General features: G+C 48.8%; 1 long non-coding RNA gene across 1 annotated transcript; it reads left to right on the forward strand.

Annotated features, from left to right (window-relative positions):
• Positions 1-4,462: 4,462 nt before the first annotated feature.
• On the forward strand, positions 4,463-15,202 carry LOC125725307 (uncharacterized). The gene is made up of 3 exons (XR_007387433.1): positions 4,463-4,634; positions 12,609-12,721; positions 14,834-15,202. It is a non-coding gene; the product is annotated as an uncharacterized LOC125725307 (long non-coding RNA).
• The last annotated feature ends 6,149 nt before the right edge of the window (positions 15,203-21,351 follow it).

Here is a 21,351-nt window from a genome sequence, read left to right on the forward strand (position 1 = left end):
CGACAGTGATGGGGGGGGTTGATAAGGGACTGACTGTCAGCAAATTACTGTAACTAACACTACATTATTTGGTAGGTGAATTTTTTTTGTTTCTTACTTTAACATTTAATTCTTGTTGTAACATTAGAAGTATTTGACTGAATACCATGACAGGCAATCTGGCACGGAGGACGGTTTCACATATTTATTTCTGGAGGAGATTTTCTCATGCAAATGAGAATTTCTGGTTTCATAAGCTAGACACCTGTTCTGTCTGCCGACAGCCGCGCCACCTACTCGTGCCAAACCCGAGAAAAGCCGCCCGTTTTTAACGCCCGTTACTTTCGGGGGGGGGGCACCTCTGACCCCGCTCTGTCTCAGGCACGTTTATTTTTGTTAAAAAGGCGGCCCACGGTGTATATTACAATTATTAAATGCTACGTATATTTAAAGGTTTCATTTTGACCTTTCTTTCAAAGAAATTGTCCCCGATCTGAAACATTCAGACTATTAATAATGTTTGAAGCGAAGATGTATCCACTGGTGATATATCGCATACACTCTTGGCCGCAGCTATATTTAAATGGTATTAAAACCGGTATTTTTATCCGTTGCCTCCACGGTGATATCCGAGATCGGGCCCGTTTGGGAAGCTTGCTCCATGCATCGTGGGTATCCGAGGTGTGCGGGGCAGAACCGAGGCATCCCCGAATAGGCCCCTGGGGGAACAGGGAAGTTGTGGGTACGGGGTGGTTTTGGGGGGGTGGGGTGGGAGTTGCCGAGGCATGAAGTGGAGACTTATGGGTAGTGTGTAAGGTCGGGGTGGCTGTAGAACCTGATGGCGTAATATCCACTCATCAATCAAAAGTACCCCCTACTCTGAGGATGTTAAAAAGTGCATCCCTGCCTGTTTGGTACTGGGAGGCCGGTCCATGGTTACCCAGCATGGGGCACCACCATGGCACTATGTCCTTTAATCACAGCCCCCCGATGGTCACACTGACGTGGCGACGGTCCTGATATCCATGACATTAAGTAACGCCAGTGAGAGACTCATTTTGTTGCCCTGTAACCAGACTCTTTACTGCTCCCTTTCAAAATCTCACTCCCTGAAATGCTCTGTGTCCCGATTCACTGGGACGACCCCCGATTAGCAAAAAACAGTGGAACTTTTCTGCTGTTTACCTCAGAGTTTCGCTCAGACACAACTTCCCAAGGCCAGAGTCCAAGAAGAGCTTGATAACGGGCCCAGGCCTGAGCCACGCGACCGTGTTTATATCCGCAATGTGTGCAAGACTCCCTGTCAACGGTTTGTTAAAAAAAAAAAAACATGGGACTGAAAGGGTTATGTGCCAGAAGGGCGGCGCTCTTGAGTCTCCACTTCACCGCCGCCCCGAAATGCGGCTGAATGCGGTTTTAGTGGTTGGTGCTGTAGGTCCAAACAGCTGGTCCGCATGTCTGGCTAGCTGGCATGGAAGCCTCAGTGCTCAGACATAGATTCGTGTAGAAGGATAGGCCAGACAGGGCCGGACAGGACGCCTTTCACGATTCACTTTTCACCCTGTTACGGACGAATGCAGGGGAAGTTCTCACGACCTGAAGCTTCCTCCCATCCTCGCTGAGCGAGGGCATTCTGCTCATTCCCGGAGCTGTTCCCAGCATTCCCGGGGAGGGGGGCATGGATCCAGCGGCCCGCGAGCTCCCTGAACTTCTGTGCGAGTATCTTATGTAGGCCGTCGCCGGCGAAGTCCTGCGGAAAGTAGGTCGCGTGTCACTGTGACAGCAACCTGGGGGCTGGAAAATGGGTCATCCCAGCATTACGAAACCACCACAGACGTGCCCCCCCCCCCCCCCCCCCCTCGCCCCTCACCGCCTCATGTGCAGCTGACCGTATCACGGCAGTGGCTAAGGGTTCGAATGAGCAGTCCGTGTTTTGGTTTCTGTGAAAATACATCGAAGTATATGATTTATTTCATGTTTTTATCATGTGTTTAGTCTTGATCGTTCAGCCTAAATCTCCAGGCTTTTTTTAGCAAAGCCTATAGGAAAAACATTCTTCCAAAAATGCAAATTATGTAGTAAGTCTGCACAGGAATCACAAGCAGTCCAGTCGATTTACAATTCCAGATTTGAGCTTAATTATGTATTTCGTTAATTAGCATTTAATTACTATTCCATATGTAGAGGAATGTTTGTGGTCTTTCTTGTAAACCAAGTGAATCTGGCTCCAGGTTCCCAGTCAATATTTTCACTTGACACTTTAAAGAAATATTCTCACCAATTAAACAGAAAAAATGGGTCGTAAAGTGTCTTTGGGGATTTGCTTAATGCCGGGTATCACGTTTGTAAGTTTACGACGTCTCAGGATCCCGCTCACGTAGGCGGCCAGGCATCCGGAACATTCCCCCGTTGGCCTCCATCGGCCCTTCCCCTCCCGGTGGCGTGACCTTGGTCCATTACACGGCACTTTAGCGTATCGACCCTCGCCACGCGTTACCGTGGCACCCAGCCGGTTTCTGTGGCAGCCCCTCTTGCTTTATTCATGCCCCGGTTCATCATTAATTGAAGAAGCGGCCAGTCGTGGCGGCACGAGGATGGGGGGGGCGGGGGGGGGGGGGGGGTCTCTCTACATAAGCAGAGGGTTACGACACCAGGACACTCATGTCTTTCTCCCGCCGAACTGGGAGCATACAGGAGTGCGTACGAATCCATTACAGCTCATTCAGGTTTTTGTTCAGTAGACTTTCTAGGGCCAGACACAGCGCCACAGTCTGGTGACCGTTATTTCTGATTATGGAGTCTGCCCCCCCCCCCCCCCCCACTTTGGGGTGGTGTCAGGTCTGGTGGTCCGCTGGCGACGTGGGCCCCCGATGAGCCCGTCTCGAAGTACCTCTCGCAGAGCCGTGCTCTGAGTGATTTATTACCACTTTGTGTTTCTCCTTGAGCTTGTACGGCCGATGCCATTAATCACAGCCCTCCTCAGAATGGGGGGGGGGGGGGTGGGTTTTAGGTCACATGACCTCCCACCGCCTGACGATTGGAAGCCAGCACGTGAAGCGGGGCCACATGATTCCATACACTGCGAGGTGATTAATTTTGACGATGGCGTCTCCCCCAATGCGGCCCTTGGGCTGAGATGAAAGGGCCCCGTTAGATGAGCCTAGCGTTCCCTCTGGGACCCCCCAGGAAACCACAGGAACAATGGGGATAGGGGGTGGCCCAACTTAGGAATTTCACAGCAGTGCTCCATTAGGGGGGGGGGGGGGGGGGGAGTTATGGCAGGAATGCAGCCCTCCTGGCCCATTGTGTCCTGTGAATCGGTGGCTCTCTCACGAGGACATTGGGGGGGGGGACACAGGAGGGCTTGGTGGCTACATGGTCAGGGGGCGCCCAGGGGACGTTTGGACACGAGGACGAGCCGAGCAATTCCATTTTACCTGGAACCCCCCCGAACATGTTCCTCAGGGAGGGGCCAACTTCCACCTGATGGCTTGCTCAAGCTGAAGGCGGGGCCCCCCCCAGCCAGCCTATGCCCCCCCACCATCTGCTCGCTTCTGCACGTCTCTGGCATCCGTTGGAGTTGAAATGGGGCAGAGGGGGGTGCAGGGGGCGTAGGACTTAAACCAGCTGTGAGTGCCTGACGGCGGGGGGGCTGCTCAGGTATAGGGGTGACAGAGGTGTGTCAGAGCCGCCCTGCGTGACCCATCGGATCATGCGACACACGTGACGGCTGCTGTTCTCCCAGAATCCCTGGACAAAAGAAACGGCCCCGGGTGTCCATTACCCACAAGCCCCGGCATTCGCTCCACATTAGATGTACGTTAATCCATAGAGAGCTCGCGTTCTAACAAGGACGCGGAGAAACGAGAATCACAACGAGCCCGTTCTGCGGGGAGACGCGTAGCCTGGAGATTTAGGCTGAACGATCGTGACGAAAAAGGCAATGAAAGCTAAGGGACAATTAGTCAGATGTGGAAACCGTTTGAAAGGAAGGATTTAAAAAAATATGTGTAGCAGTGGAACAGAAACTGCTGGAGATTTTAATTAAATGGGAAGGTGCTTTTCTCACTACTGACCATAACATCTGGATAATAAAGTCCACTTACTTTGATCATAGGACGCGTGTCAAGGCTGGGGGTGGGGTGGGGGGGCTCTAATATGGGAAATGTGGTTTTAAAGTGGGGTGTTACGCCACAAGGAGCCTCTCGAAATGCAGGAGGGGCACCATCCGCACACCCACAAACATCCTGCAGAATATGGTCACAGATGTTCAAAAATGATTATTGTTTTCTGTCATTAAAGTGAGACATAGTTTAGGCTGCCCCCCCCCGCAGTGTTATTAGCTCAAACAGCCACAGCACACCCGCTTCCTGTTTCGACGACAGCTTATCAATATTTCATAGCCACCTTTTGCCGCTCTTCTGCCCCCCAGTATGACTGAACCTTCCTGCAAACAGTTACTTTTCTTAACCTGATTTTGTTTTTTCTTTTTTCCTCCATTACTCCACCCCTTCCCCCTTTTTCCTTTTGTTGCATCTGTGTCCAGAGGAGATTTCTGCATGGTGAACCTCCTTGAGCTCACCCAACACCCCCCTCCTTCCCCCAAACATGAGGGACGCAAGTCACAGGACATCGGTCAGGACCACCAGAGAGGGGTAAGCGCTCAGCCCCAAACTGGGGATCCCTCGTGGGGGGTGGGGGGCGGTTCTGGTCCAAGCTGTACCGTCAGGGAAGGGGCGGGGCTTGTGACATCACCGCCTTCCCGAGAGTGACGGCGGGGGAGGGGGGGCTCTGTAGCCATTAAGTCTCCTTTTGCAGTCTTCTGGCCCTCTGCCTAGCCACCAGGTAGCGAGACGCTAACACAAGGAGGTCCTTCCCCTTTCTGTGGGGGCCTCTGGGTTTCCACGGCGTCAGCAACAAAACCCCAAGGTCGTGAACCCCTCCCAAGCCGGTCACCACTGGATACTGTGAACAGCTCTCAGATTTTACTCTCCTCTGCACTGTTTACTTGGCTCTGCCTCATATAACTTTAATGCGGGAAAAACAACAGCCCTGCCCATGCAGGGGCCACAAGGGCCACAGGGGCCGGCTCCGCCTGGCGGTTACATGTTGCCGCTCTGCCCGCCAGGCGCTCTGTTTGGAAACTCATAATGGCTGTCATCTGGTTTATTAATGAAATACCCACCCTGCACATGGGAATGGGGGGGGGTCTATGTGTGGGTTACTGATGTGGCAGCTTTGCTGGAGAAGAACAGGGCGCAGGAAACAAAGCTGGGGGCCTGAATGTACACTGACTGAACACTGTCTGTACATATGTACACTGAAAGGTCTGAACACAGCCTGCACATCTGGACACTGACAGGCCTGAACACTGTCTGTATCTTTGAACACTGACATGCTCTCTGAACACTGTACATCTGTATACTGACATGTTGTCTGAGCACTGTCTGTACATTTGTACACTGACATGCTGTCTGAAAACTGTCTGTACATCTATATACTGACATGTTCTCTGAGCACTGTCTGTACATCTGTATACTGACATGCTGTCTGAACACTGTCTGTACATCTGTACACTGACATGCTGTCTGAACACTGTCTGTACATATGTGCACTGAAAGGTCTGAACACAGCCTTTACATCTGGACACTGACAGGCCTGAACACTGTCTGTATCTTTGAACATTGACATGCTGTCTGAACACTGTCTGTACATCTATATATTGACATGCTGTCTGAACACTGTCTGTACATTTGTACACTGACATGCTGTCTGAACACTGTCTGTACATGTATATACTGACATGCTCTCTGAGCACTGTCTGTACATCTATATACTGACATGCTGTCTGAACACTGTCTGTACATTTGTACACTGACATGCTGTCTGAAAACTGTCTGTACATCTATATACTGACATGCTGTCTGAACACTGGCTGTATCTTTGAACACTGACATGCTGTCTGAACACTGTACATCTATATACTGACATGCTCTCTGAGCACTGTCTGTACATCTGTACACTGACATGCTGTCTGAACACTGTCTGAACACGGTGTCTGTATGCCGATCTGGTGACGCTGTACTTGTAATGTCTTTCAAGTTCCTGTTTTTGGCGAGCAGCCTCTCAGTCTTGGTGTCTGTGGTGAGTCCTTCTGAAATGTCAGAGGTGACCTGCAAAGGGCCTTTTCTGCAAGATGCGAAGCCCGCAGAGTAACGGCTCTTCACAGCTTTTGGGTCGGCGTTGCTCTCTCTTGACTCCCCACTCTGCCTGGCCTCATAGTCGTGCTGCTCAGCCCTGAGGTCGTCCTCCTGCTCCTGCCCATGCGGCGCTAATCAATAATGTAAATGCGGGTGGCGGCGGCGATGAACTTACTGCTGAGAGATCAGGTTGCCCTGAATGAGAGTTTCCGCAGGCCCGGGGGGGATGGGGGGGGGGGATGGCGTGTTGTCGGTTTTGCAGACGTGACCCCAGGGTCGCTTTCTCAGAAGGCGTCTGATTCAGGTGAGCGGAAAGGGCCACCCAACCACATCCCGGTGGAATACCGTGGGAATACCGCGGGAATACCGCGGGCTGTGTGTTTACGCTGCTGCCCACGTGACCTCTGACCTGATATTGAGACCTGGGACAGTTATCCCATTAGCGACACAGGTGGCCGCCTCGGACACCATCTTCTGAGGGGACACTGACTTAGCAAGCTGCCTGTACGCCCCCCCTCCCATAGAAAGCTTCACCACCAGCATCTTGCCCACCTCCCAGAGCAATGAGCTTGTAGACCAGGTGTTATTTTTCCTTTAGGTCCAAATTCCATTGGCCACACAAAGCAAATGTGCAGGGTGGGGGAGGGGGGCTCCCCTCAGTAGATTTAGCTGCCATAGGGTGGGGACCATTGCACAGTGCAGATAATATTGTGTTTAAGTATGAGTGCAGACCAGCGTCCACCATTTGAGGACCCCTGATGTAGATTTTAAGGTAACACTTTACACATGGGCGCCCTTCATAAGGCAACATGACAGTAACGTAGGCCCTTCATGACAGCGACGTAGGCCCTTCATGACAGCGACGTAGGCCCTTCATGACAGTGACGTAGGCCCTTCATGACAGCGACGTAGGCCCTTCATGACAGTGACGTAGGCCCTTCATGACAGCGACGTAGGCCCTTCATGACAGCGACGTAGGCCCTTCATGACAGAGACGTAGGCCCTTCATGACAGCGACGTAGGCCCTTCATGACAGCGACGTAGGCCCTTCATGACAGCGACGTAGGCCCTTCATGACAGCCGAAATAACGTCACAGTGGTTCCTTCCTACTTTTGTAGCTGTCATAAATGCTGACATTGGGAACTCCTCTGTCAAGCTGACATAACACCTACGCTGACTGTCATAGGTTTATGTTGACATAAAGTTGTGTTATAACACTTTTTCTATTCAAGTGACATAAAAGGTTATAAGACTGACTGTACACTTCAGTGTGTTAGAGTGACATAAAGTCATGTAAAGCCAGCCGTAAAGCCCCCCCCCCCCTTCCCAAGCAGGACTACTACACGTCACGAAACACCCCCGGGAAAACCTGCATCTCCAGGGCGATTGAATCTGATCGACTACACACTCTGAGAGCAATAGGCCGACCGCCTCCTGGTGCCCGTCTGCCGAGCAGATCGGTGGTTTCCTTCCCGAATACGTGGCACGGACACCTCCCTGGCAGCTCTCCAGACGGTCCCTCTAATCCCCTCGCCAGATACGCTCTCCTGGCACTGCCGCCTGTCCCCAAAATCCTGGCTCATGGACTAAATAATCCCGATCTTCCCATTCCAAGCGGGGACAGTCAGGGCTCAGGCGGTCGGAGGCTCCGACCTGACAGAAATACGAGTCGACCATCTGGTGGGAAAGTCAGCATCCTGGAGGTGTTGTTAGGCCTGTCAGATACACAGTTTTACTGCGTTTTTTTTTTTTTTTTTGTAGTCCTTGAGTCATTATACACACAATGGGGAACTGCATTATTGCACAGTTGTGCTTTTTATAGCTTTCTTTACTTTGATTATCGCTGTCATTAATAAGAGGAAGGGCCTGGTCATCCATCATCTCGCTCCTTATTCTCCCCACCCCCGCGCCTTGGCCGTAAGTCCCCCCTGTTTACAGCCCGGCTGCTCTCCCATAATCATGACTAATCCTTCCCGCGTGCCTTCTTCTGCTATACCGCCGCACTCCAGCGCACTCATATCAGGCGTTAGCGGCGACGCTAACTGCAGCTCCCCTGCGTCATATGCAATAAATTAGCCTCGGCACTAAAAAGTCTAAAATTACCGTCCCCCTTCTAATATAGGTGCCACTGTTTACTGCAGCCAGATATTTGCAGTGTCCTTTATGGCACATGGGCTGTTATATAGTCTCGTTTTAACCAAACAAAGACACGAACAGGCAAATTAAAATGAGGACCTGCTATATATTTGAACGCAGAAATTACTGGAAGGTTATTACAGTCAGAAGGACAAATCTGATCCAATATACTGAGTGATGCTGAAATCTGATAAAATATGATCCAGTCAGTTATACAGATCTGATATAGCAGGATACAGTCACACACACAGACCAAATATAATTTACAGTCAGATACCGTACAAATAAAGCACCCTCTCCTGTATAATCCATCAAGCCACACTGGGAGCAGAGAAAACGCCCTCCACCCCCCACCCCCCCCGCCGGCTGACCGCCCGTATCGACTGTAGCATCGTACCTCCATGGTATGTAGGTCAGTGAAGCACATTTGCCTGTTACATATTTGGGTCACACTATAATTATGGGTATTTTCTGTCTGTCGATGTCTGGCAGTGTAGTGAGGGGGCGTCAGGAGGTGTGTGTGTGTATGTGTGTGTGTGGGGGGGGGGGGTGGGGGGGGGGGTTGGGTTTGCATAATGTTTTTAGATAGGAAGAAGCGTTTTGCCTCGATAAACCGTCTCCTCACTGGCACACTGAGGTTTGGTGGCAAACTGGGATATTGTTCGGTGAATTTGAATATAAACTGGGTTGGAATAGTAACATGGACGTGAAAATCAGTCACGATCAGACTGAGGGCCTTGGGCAGGAGGGTAAAAGCTTCATGCATATACTTGCGCGTAACCCCCTGCCAGAGATATATGTGAAGTGAACAGAAGGTCTCTGCCCCCCGGGAGTGTTTACTCTGCTTAGCCAGCAAATCACACTGGGAGCTTCAATCAGAACGGTGGCTGGATGACTGCATGCAATCTGACCACACCGCGACCGCACGCAGTCTGACTAAACTACGACCGCATGCAATCTGATCACACCGCGACCGCACGCAGTCTGACTAAACCACGACCGCACGCAATCTGACCACACTGCGACCACACGCAGTCTAGCCACACCACAAACACACACCGTTCTGACTGTACCACCACGCATCGCCATTTGACCACACTGCAAAATCACCCCATATTATCACACCAAGAAAGCACACCGTCTGACCACACTGCAAACACATGATATCTGACCGCACACTGTCTGACCACACTGCAAACACATGCCATCTGACCGCACACTGACTGACCACACTGCAAACAAATGCCATCTGACCGCACACTGTCTGACCACACTGCAAACACATGCCATGTTATCGCACACTGTCTGACCACACTACAAACACATGCCATCTGACCGCACACTGTCTGACCACACTGCAAACACATGCCATGTTACCGCACACTGTCTGACCACACTGCAAACACATGCCATCTGAACGCACACTGTCTGACCACACTGCAAACACATGCCATCTGACCGCACACTGTCTGACCACACTACAAACACATGCCATCTGACCGCACACTGTCTGACCACACTGCAAACACACGCCATGTTATCGCACACTGTCTGACCACACTGCAAACACATGCCATGTTATCGCACACTGTCTGACCACACTGCAAACACATGCCATGTTACCGCACACTGTCTGACTGCACCGTAAACACACTCCATCTGACTGCATTGTAAGCACACACTGTCTGACTGCACAGTATCGGCCTGCACCCTGAATCCACACTGTCTGGCTGCATCATACATGCATGCTGTTTGACCGCACCGTAAACGCACACCGTCCAACTGCATTGTGGACACGGGCTGCTGGACCGCACCGGGGCCGTTTCTGAGGTCACTGCTGACCGCACCCTGAGCAGAAACTGCTTTGTGGACCATCCGCATTATTCTGTAAATGTACCCCCCTCCCCTTTGTCCCCCTCCGCCCAAGTGGGCCACGCGAGACGGATGCGCCCTGCACACTCACACGCGACACACGCGCAGCCTCAACAGCTCCCAGTGTCGCAAATCCCCTTCCCACCGAGGATCCGTGTTCCCTAGCAGATATCCCCTTTTGCCGAGATAAGGCCAACCTCCCGGTAATTGCTTAAAATATTTTGATGGGAGAGCACCCCCCTTCATTTCCTGAGCACAGAGGCAGATTATGAATTTTGAGATGAAAATGCAATAAGTAATAAGTAGGCCTTTCCCTGCTCAAGCAGAGAGGAGCCTTAAATCCAGCCTGTCACTTACCAGCCGCGAAGACGAACAAATGGGGCTCCTGGTCCTGCCTCTTAAAATGACACGTCGGCCCAATTTGCCTGCCTCTCCAATGAAGGGGTTCAGGTCTTGGATGATATCTCAAATGCCTCTTAAATAACTACAAGGCTTAATGCATCTAAATCCCACACAGACCATTACTTTACAATGTAGATACACGAACCCAAATATGTAACAGGCGGATGATGCCTGTGGGGTTTCAAAACTGATAAGTCATCCTTGCGATTTTATTTTCCTTACATGTATAAAATCACAGAATTTTGCCAATATATTGACCACATTTCTACAAGTAGTGGGCATTGGGGTGATTTATTGTAATATAGATCTATTACTGGTAAATCCTATAACTGTCTTACTAAATGATTTGGATGGGATATGTTACCAGAAATCTGTGGTTGGTTACCTCCTTGTTTGTATCGTGGTTTTTGATGGAACCTGTTTGGAACTAGGTCACATCCAGACTTTTCCTGTCATTAGGCTGCCTTTAAGCACCTCTGTTGGACTTTCTCGGTTTTCATTTGCAGATACTCCAGTAGATCACCTGGCCTTCCTGGGAAGCAGGCAGCGCCGTGTGCCCCGTTCGCCCACAGGAGCGTTTCCCACGGTGATACGCATGACGTGTGTCACATTAAGGCTGCTTCTCTTCTTCTGTCCAGGCTTCTGGCTTGTCAAACACGATAAGAACCCTTTAACCCGATTCCACCATCACCGTTGATGGGCCAAGGCATATGCCTCATGTTGGATCACTGGCCCCTCCTGTAATCGGGGAGGGGGGGGGTGTCCCACTGCCTCGCCGGTGTCGCCTTGGCCGGGTGTGCGAATGTGTCCCTGCAGATAACATCTCCCCGACAGGCTCAAAACCGTGATACTATCTAAACTGCCTGCAACTGTTTGGTGTGCTGGAGAGGAACAGAAACAAAGTAGCATTTAATGACACTGGCGTACCCTTGGTGAAATGACTCACTGCATTCTCTAGGTTAAAGCAAGTTATGATTGCTAAATAGTTACTTTAAAATTACTACAGAATATATTCATTCTTAAAAAAATCACAAATGTCTGTGCTTTTTAAACCAGTGTTTCTCAACCCGGTCCTCGGGGACCCCCCCCCTCCCCCCCCAGAGGTCCACATCTTTGCTGCCTCCCACCTCTCAGCCAATCAAGAACTCAGAGTTCTTCGTACAGGCGGTATTGGGAGCTGGGAATCAGGAAAAATGTGGACTGTCCCCAAAGACTGGGTTGAGAAATAATGTTTTGACCCATAAAAACGATTTTGTGTCGGCATCTTCATATACGTGTTCTGGAATGTTCCAAATGCTGATGTACTCTGTTTATTTGACTGAAGAAGGTGATGGTCAAATTCATCGTGATTTCCTCCTGGATTCCTCCCACATCCGCTCAGATCTTGTCTCACACTAAAGACCTCCGGCACAAACGTGGCCCCCGCTTCGTGACATCGTACAGTATTTCCGCCTTGGAGGGGGTGCATGTGAGCGTGTCTTTGACATAGGGGGTGGAGGGTGCTTGGTACAAGTATGGCTCTCAGGGTGTTGTGGCTGCAGACGTGGTCAGAAAAGGCTTCAGCACGCATAGCTCAGGCAGGCTGGAGATGACTTGAAGACTGAAGGCCGTCTACATGGATACACCAGATCTAACATGAAGACCGACGACTGCATCGCTTCACACAGCCTGATAAACGGTAGCCGTATCTCGGGGGGGGGGGCTTCCGGCGGTAAGATGAGCTTCTCCCCAAAGGCCAACTGTCTTAGATCCCCGGTTTTTCTTGTTTTCGTTGCAGTCATGAATATTTCATGCTGCTCTGAGGGATCCGGCGAATTAGCATGTCAAAAAAGCAGTAAGTGGGTTGCAAGGAGGATGGGACCTCCTGTTATGATTGGCAAAAAAAAAATGAAATCGCTAAAATGAATCAGGTGGCAAGATGAGCAGTGTTACGACGGTGATTTCCACCACTAACCAGTGAGGAATTAAGAAATGTACAGGTAGATGGACCTGGAAACATTCTTATTCTCTTATGTCAGCTAGGTCATTGATGAGGCTGAGTGTCCTGTGCTGAATCATCTCACCCTGCCCTGCACGACGTTCAGTTCTCCAGGAGATGACACCCATGCGTGTAAGCACACCTCAAAGCCTGGTAAGAATGCTTTACTCTTTTGTCCGTAATTGAAATTTCTCTATCTATTCGTCCATATGAATGCGATCTCAAGCTGCCCAGGACATCAGGCAAGGTCACACCCAATACTAGGAGTTTCACTTACACAAGAATGTTCTGAGGGCAGAAGATAAAAATGATTGGTTCAGAAAGATAATCAATCAGATTGTAGAGGAGGCGGGGTCAACCAACTAGAGGTGGCGGGACCCACCTCCTCTACAATCCTATTGGTTATCTCTCTGAACCAATCATTTTTCCTTCTGTCCAAACAAAAAAAGAAAAATTTTGTTTGCGTACAACTCCCATTAGCGTCATACCCTAGACGTGCACCACCAAGTACCTGGAGGAAACCTGCAAGATAGAGGGAGAACATGCGAGGTCCACACACACACACACACACACACACACACACACACACACACAAGGGGAAGTCAGGATTTAAATGCCTGACCCTGCAGGAAACACTGCTTCCCTGTAATATACAGCAAATTGTGCCCAATTCTTAGAAAGTCAAAGAAAGCGATCTTTCATGCTGGTGTAAAACCATAATATTACGTCTGTCAAAGTGTGTCAGCTTTGCCACTTCAAACCCCCTAAAGTCACCCCAGTGTTTGCAGGGACCATCCAGTGCAACCATCTGTTTTTTTTATTTATTTCACCACTTCCCAACCTTGTTTGACTAATCACTGCCTCATTAAGATATTCGACTCATCAACTTAATTACTTAATTGAACTCATGGTGAAATTCAACAAATCTATGGAAAGGCTGAGGTGTCCCTGAGGAGAGGTTTGGGAACTGAATCGGTGTTCGTCTAGCTGTCCAACAAGATGTCAGTACCTTTTCGGAGACAACTCTGGAATTTACTTCAGCTGCTTTATTTGACATTTTAAGGATTTGTGGGTTTTTAGGAGATACAATAATTTTTTTTTTTGGTATCTTTCCAGAAATCAGCTTGGCTCATATGCTCCACTTGAGTGAAAACTTCAAACTAAATTTAATTTTTAATCATGACACAGCTAGATAATTGCATTTGAATGATTGCGAGATGCAATAAGGAATTGTATAAAAACATCATTCAGACAGATTGTTTAAATAATCAGTTCCATTGTGCGGCATTAATCTTTGAAGCTCAACGAACCAGAATCTATTTAATTAACCACTGAAAGAGTCTTCCTTCAGATTTGCGGGCTGCGAGGGCAGTCTGTGTAAACGGCACGTTTGTGGATCAGGAACGTACAAGTGCTTTCAAACACCTTTTGTGGAATAAGCCCACAAGGCACTTTGCTCAGGGGGCCACACACCCAGGGGAGGATTAAGCGTGATGCTGGTAATTGGACGTCGCCTTACCAATGAGCCCTTTTCGCGAGCTGAGGGCAAACGCAAAGCTGATGGGCGTCATGTGAATCTGGTGCCCCAACACCCCCCCCCCCTCCCTTGCCCCCCCATGGATGATGTGGAGGTACACAGCTGAGTCATTAAGCAGCCAGACCCAAGATACTAAATGGGTCAAATAACTAAGCAGGCTGGAGGTCTATTGACACCCTGAGGACATGGGAAGAAGAAAACCCTCCTTTTCACCTCCTTCCATTCTCCCTATTCATGTCCTCTATGGTTTGGAAATGCTGACCTCCAATAGGTTTTGTTTACCTACTGCTGATGTGACAATTAGATTTCCCTTTAAGAGAATGACCAGAGTTCCTCCTGATTTGCAAAACACTGTGGGCCTTTGTAACCAGAAGCCCTTTTTCTCTGTCGTCTCCCGGTCTCTTGTCCCAGTGCCCTCAGGAGCTCCGACTTCCACAAAGGCCCGGAGAAGCCGTGACATGATAAATTAATCTTTTTTTTTTCTTCCTGAACCCTGCCTGTCACACAATCACACTCATGGGGTGCAAAGTAGCGAATAAAAACACCGGAATATTTTGGGATCGGCCCCCCCAGTTCACGAGAAATGGTGTCCCCCCCCCCCCCCCCCCAAGTCTGTCAGACAGCATCTTGCCGCTTAGCTCTGTGAGTCCCTGTAAATGGCATGAATGGATATTACCCAAGAGGGGCGTCTGCAATCAGGAGTGACTCTAATGTTGTGGTTCTCACAGAGTGCACCGCAAAGCCACTGCTGACAGGAAGTGAAGAGCTCTGAAGAAAGCAGCCAGTTCCTGTAATCTGCCTTGCTGACGCCGTTTCATTACACGCCGCTGTTTTCAGAGAGTTGCTGCTTTCAGCCTGGAAATAACCCCATAAATATGTATGATGACTATTCATATCCGTAAAAATTTATATTCTTCCTTTAAATGGAGCAGTATTAACGGGGAAAATGTGTGTTAATTTCAGATTTTAAATTTAAATGTGTGTTTCTTTTTTCAAATATTTCAGTGGAATTAGAATTAGAATATTCTAATGTGGAATTAGAATATTTCACCATAGCTACAGACATCCATGTGAAATATTAACAGATGTGCAATATATGACGATATATGATAGAGATAAACAGCTGATAATTGGTAATTGCTCACTGGCTTATTGGAAAGCACAAGTTAAGTCCCACCCCCGAGTTGGAAACGGCTACATTGTTCTGCTGTGTTTTCTGTGGACTTTCCTCATCTCTGCGCTTTGAGGAACAGTCTTATCTGACCGAGTGCAGAGATCACTGACAGGAAACTGCATCTGGGACACCGTGTGACACCTCCCAGGGATACCACTCAGCCACGCCCCAAACCACACGGTGGGGCCCCATCGGTGCAAGTGCCTAGTGTCCAACTCACCAAACACAGACAGCCCCCAAAACCGAGAAATGCACGCTCTTTAACGCTCTTTAATCTGTCGACTCTTTACATTTTTAGGCTCGAGATTTTTGTCGCGGAACTAACACATATAGAGTGAAACCTTTCTTTTCACTCTCCCTCCTCAGACTAATGGTGATTGTAAGTATCATTGCATTATTAATATTTAATGCCTTCACCAATCAGGGCCTTGGTTCCGTGGAAGATCCTGACAAACGAAGCCAAGTAGCAAAGTCATGCATGAAAACTAGCCAAAATCATCAAATGTTTGATTGAGTTTTTCCCTGAGACTCAAAGACGTGGCTCTTCCTTGGTGTCTTCGTCAGCTGATCCTATCTGACTGGATATTTTCGAGGCCGACATTCTCGCTGACAGCTTTGACTCCCCTTTCGCTCTCCGGGTGGCTCTCAGGTTTTCAGAACAGCTCCAAACCTTCAGCGCGGCCCTTGCTCCCGGCCCCCACATTACCCCCGGTCTTGGATCTGGCTTTCCTGATTAGATGGATGCCTCGGGCCCCGTGTTGTAATTCCTGAACGCGGTGTTGAAATTCCAGTTGTGTCATTGCGCCTCTGACCGCGGATCTTGAGGACTGCCAGGAATTCGGTGCGCTTTCATGCGGGACCCCGCAGGAATGGAGTCCAGATGCTTGCAGCCACCTCCCTCACAGAACCGCTGGTCTGGATGGGCACCTTCAGCTGTGGAGCTGAAATCTTGGCTTGAATTGAAGGCAGGAATTTCATCTTCTCGGGAAAATGCTCAGAATGTTTAAACGTGATGTGTGTTAGGCAACAATGGGCTGGAAAAAAAACACGAAACAGCCCCTCTCACCGAGACCACCGGGCTCGTGCCAAGAAACACAAATCCCAGAATCCTCTGGGGCTCAGCAGCAGGTCTGAAGCAAGAGGTGAAAGCACTCAGTAGATCCTTCACTGATTACACATCTGTTTAGCGCCCTAACTGCTTCCTGTCTCTGAGTGACCTGTCCTCAGGTTGTTCAGGTCACATATTTGAAGCATTTATAAAGGTGTACAGCATTTCATGGCATCAGCAGTGCTGTCAGTGACTTTCTGTGGCCTCTGATGCACCATTCTTGCCCCAGTTGAAGGTCAGATATTTTGCCAAAGTGAGTTTTGGGGGGGGGGGGGGGGGGGTGGGAGATCTGCTGAGGAGGGCACCTAGCTTTGGTCTGGGAGTGAGCAAGAAAGCTGGGAATGTGACTCTGATAACTACACCTCAATTCCTTACTCTCGTAACACCCGGCAAGTGCACATGAACTACGGAAATGCAACCATCATTCCCTCTGTTACTCTATATATTATATGCAGTAGTGTGGGGGTGGAACGTGGTTAGTGTGTTACAGTCTGTAAAAGGTCACGTCTGCTAAGTAAAATAAAAGTAAAACAAATATGCATTTATATATATATATATATACAATGCATATATGCAATAATATATATACACTCGTGGCCAATATTATAGAATGTCATACAGTAGACAAGTACATTAGTAATCGCGGAAGCAGTTGAATAAAGTTCTGCAGTCTCTAAGAAGTGGAAGTGTTTCCACAATTTGCAAATGTAAAGTTTGTACTACATGGTGTATAAGTGACATTAGCACGCTTAATGAGAAAGGGCGCGATTAGTGTTTAGATTCGTTCATTGTAAATGTAATTAAATATTCATGTAAAATTCAACAAGGACGGAGGGTCGCAGAGGACCTGAGCACTGAGCCAAACACACAGCCAGCAGAACACAAAGCCGGTCTTAACGAAGAGGACAAAGGGGGCTTTTCTGCAACCAGCCGCCACGATGTCCTCTATAAATCACGTCACATCGGCATCCCCTGTCTGGAGACGGCCGCCGGGGTTTGTCAAAGTGAGTTTGTCCTGCAGCTCACATCATTTTACCTCGTCTAGTAAAGATTTATTAACGATACTTCCGAGCCTCTTTAATATTAATGGGTATCTTCAATCAGGCCTAAAACGCTCAATAATGTATTCCCATTCCAAATCCGTGGTGCGCAGTGTGACTTTACAGCCACTGAAAAATACTCAACATTTTAAACGGGAAACACTTCCAGAAGGTGAAGAGAGCGCTGTTGATGGCAGGCGAAGGTCTCCTTTCATTGATATTATAATCTTAATTTTATGAATATTAGCATGATTCCCTGTTATACTGACTTACCCAAACCGTCAGCGTGCATGAGGCCATACGAGGGCTCATGGTCGGCAGATGTCTTGAAGGGACTGACCTCCTGCCACACATGGCATAAAGGCCAAAACAAAGCATAGTAAATAAATTGTTTCCTTAAATGACTCCCATCTGTGTGTGTATGTTTGAACTTCTGAATCCCTTGCTTGTGTGGCCTTCCCCCAGATGCCCTGGATCCCTCCTGTTATCCCAAAAGATTGGATGAACCAGTGTCTCTGTCTGTTCCGTAACTTGTGACCGTGTGTGACCGTGTGTGACCGTGCGTCCTGTGATGGACTGGCATGCAGTATGTGGTTTCCCAGTTCCATGTCACCTGGTATACCTGTGCTGTTTAAAACACAACATCCTGTCGGGGGTGGACACATCCCTTCCCTGCCCACATCCCTCGCAAACTTTACGTAGCACTTATCGCTTTCCCATAACGCAACAAGAGCACGAGGCTCTGAGCAGCTTGCTGGTGGCGTTCTTACAGGTCGCGTAAGTGTCCCCCCTCTCAACATAGTCTGGCCACCCAGAGTCTCCGCGAACACACTGTACACGGGGCAAACCATTTGTGGGATGATGCCAGGCGGGGGAGGACTTGTCCCACGATAACGTGATCAGCCAGGCCAACGTTAGATCTTTCTTAGCGTAGCCTAGCAAATGCTTCCTGGCTGATATGTTCCTCCCTTCCCGGAAATGAAGAAAGATCATCGTTCCTCATGCCAGACTTTCCTTTTATCTGCAATAATTATATACAACAGCTGAAAGGTAGTAGATTTCATAGCTTCTCTATAGCACGACGCAGACAGGGCACTCGGAAACCCATGACGTGAAACTCTAGGATGGTCCAGTTTAAATGCCACCGTTAGCTGCTTTGCACAAATCCCTGGAGCCAAAACACAGTCCTTGAATCAAGTCAGACACAAACAACGCAGGCAGCGGCTTGGCTTCTTGTCCTTAGTAGGTGAAAGTGTCTTTAGACTCAAATTACTGGTAGATTCAACGTGCTGACATACTCCAGCAGCAACTGACTGGACCACAGCCCGTGCCAGAATGGCACTTACAAGTCAGCCCCGACCAGCGTAGGATACAAGGATAAGGCCTAAACATTCCTTCTAAATGCGAATAAAAAACATTAAGAAGGATGTTAAATGTATCCATCCATTTGTAACGTCCGCTTATCCAGCCAAACGTCATACTTGCCCGGTTCTGATCCCAGGAAGTACAGGGCAAAGGTGGGGGTGTCCTGGGGGGCCACTGGATGGGATTCCAGTCCAGAATTTCACCTCACTCTAATGTTTCCAACTAAAACTGACACGATGATGGAAGACTACGAGACTGACACTCAGTAACTCCTAAACATCTCCTTCTCCAATGCTGGAAGCTCTCTGAAGCTCTTGGATCTGAATATTGCTACTCAGATTCACTTTTTTCTCACCTGGGGGGGGGGGTTTCACTATTGCTCTTGTAAACATTTCAATGGTTCATAGTATTTCAATGGAAAATATCCCAAATTCCCAGTTAATGTAGCATGTTTCATTAAAGGGGTCTATCTATCTTCTAACCGCTTATACTGGTTGTGGTTACCTGGAACCTATTCAAGGTAGCACAGGACATAAGGGGGGGATGGGGGGGCACCCAGTATGTGATACCAGGCCACTGTAGCACATAGGCTCTATGGACAATTTAGAGGTGTACATCTTTGGGTAAAACCAGCGTGACCCCTATGGAAATTCACACAATTCAAACCCCCAACCGTGCAGTGTGGCAATTCTGTGAACAGTAATGGAGAGCCTCGATGTGTTACCAGCTCTGATTTCCTGATAACAGCTCACACTTAGCACATCCGTTCCTCTGTCTGTCAGCGACACTGAGTTCCAGGGAGATGAAGCATGAAGACCCAGCCAGTCAGTGAGGCAACCTTGCAGAGCCTGTGGAGGTAGGTATGCGATGTCCTAACCACCCATGTGTCACACATCACCCCTTGGAATGGTGCACTCCATCCCGGGGACAATGTGGCGTCTGTGAGATGGACAGGATTTCCACTCCTGCTGTGTGATGGGAACACGGGTGGGAATGACATGTAGCAGAGTTCTTGGGTGACCTTTATAATGCAGACAGGACCTTTGGGATGTGAATTGCAGGATGAGTGTAAATATGGAAAGCAGCGCATCTTACATCTGTTTTAAATCAGGCTCCACTCAGTCGTTTGGTGTTCAAAAGAAGCGATAAACACCCCTCCCAGGGGTAACCGGCCTCTGGCATTGGCTCTGTGGGGGCTGCGCAACACTCCACTCCCAAATGAGCCATTACTCTGCAGAATGAGCAGTCCTGAAGACTCTGTCAGGGGACGGGAAATAATCCCAGCGGGGACCTCCTCCTCGTCGGGGCTTCGGCCGCACTGAGCCTCTCGGCAAACAGGCGGCGCGGAGATGCGGTACATTCCTGAGCCGCTTACCGCTGTGGAATGTCAGAGCGCTGGGAACGTCAGAGCGTACCACCCAAGGGCTGGAAGGGTGGGTGCTGAGGGAATACGCAGTGGAGAAGGGACAGAGGGAAGTCAGGAATGGATGGATGGATGGATGGATAGATAGCATAGAAAGGACAATGGACGATAGATAGATAGATAGATAGATAGATAGATAGATAGATAGCATAGACAGGACAATGGATGATAGATAGATAGATAGATAGATAGATAGATAGATAGATAGATAGATAGCAAGCATAGACAGCATAGACAGCATAGACAGGACAATGGATGATAGATAGATAGATAGATAGATAGATAGATAGATAGATAGATAGATAGATAGATAGCATAGACAGGACAATGGATGATAGATAGATAGATAGATAGATAGATAGACTTTATAACAAGTGTTAGTGTTTTTCCCTACTACATCCTGTTTATATTATTATTCGTATAATAATTTGGCCTTTAAACGCATGTTTTATGTAAAATAGACACGCTGCATGACCCCCTCGTGGATACTGTGACAGAACACAGAGACAGAGTTAAGTGCAGCCTAAGACTCTACTGGGGCGCTAATCTGGCTGCACAATGGAGTCGTTAGCGCTGTACTTTTAAGTCACACAATGCACACATCAAAGGCAGCCCAGGTCCTGGGTGAAATTCAGCCCTGGAGATGAACGTGCGCACACACAGCAGACCAGAGGGAGCGCAGCCCTGGGAACATTCAGAGGATTTTCTGAATTGGCCAGCTTCCCCACAAGCCCAGACGAGGCCTTACGGGAAGGATCGGGTGTCAGAGGCTCACGCCGAAGCCTGGGCTGCTAACGCGCTGAAGCGGCGCTGTGGCGCTCAGGTGCTGCGGGGGCTTCGGGGGGCGGAGATGTTTATAAATTCACCGCTAACTGCAACTATTAACGCGTGAAGAGCGGCCATTCTTCATAATAACGTGTTATTGAAAGCGTTCCGTTTCTCTGTAGGTGATGGACTTTTGGATTTTTATTGTTAATTGTTACTATCCTCATAACAGGTAGCTCATATACCCATGGGTGATATATTAAACCCATAAATAGAACATTTTATGAGTTTCATATTGAGTTTTTAAGGTGAATGACTGGTAGCTAATGTTTGCTATCAGGAGGGGAAATGGCGAGTCAGTAAAACGAATG

The sequence above is a fragment of the Brienomyrus brachyistius genome, unplaced genomic scaffold (genome assembly GCF_023856365.1).
Source record: "Brienomyrus brachyistius isolate T26 unplaced genomic scaffold, BBRACH_0.4 scaffold64, whole genome shotgun sequence".
Taxonomy (NCBI): Eukaryota; Metazoa; Chordata; class Actinopteri; order Osteoglossiformes; family Mormyridae; genus Brienomyrus; species Brienomyrus brachyistius.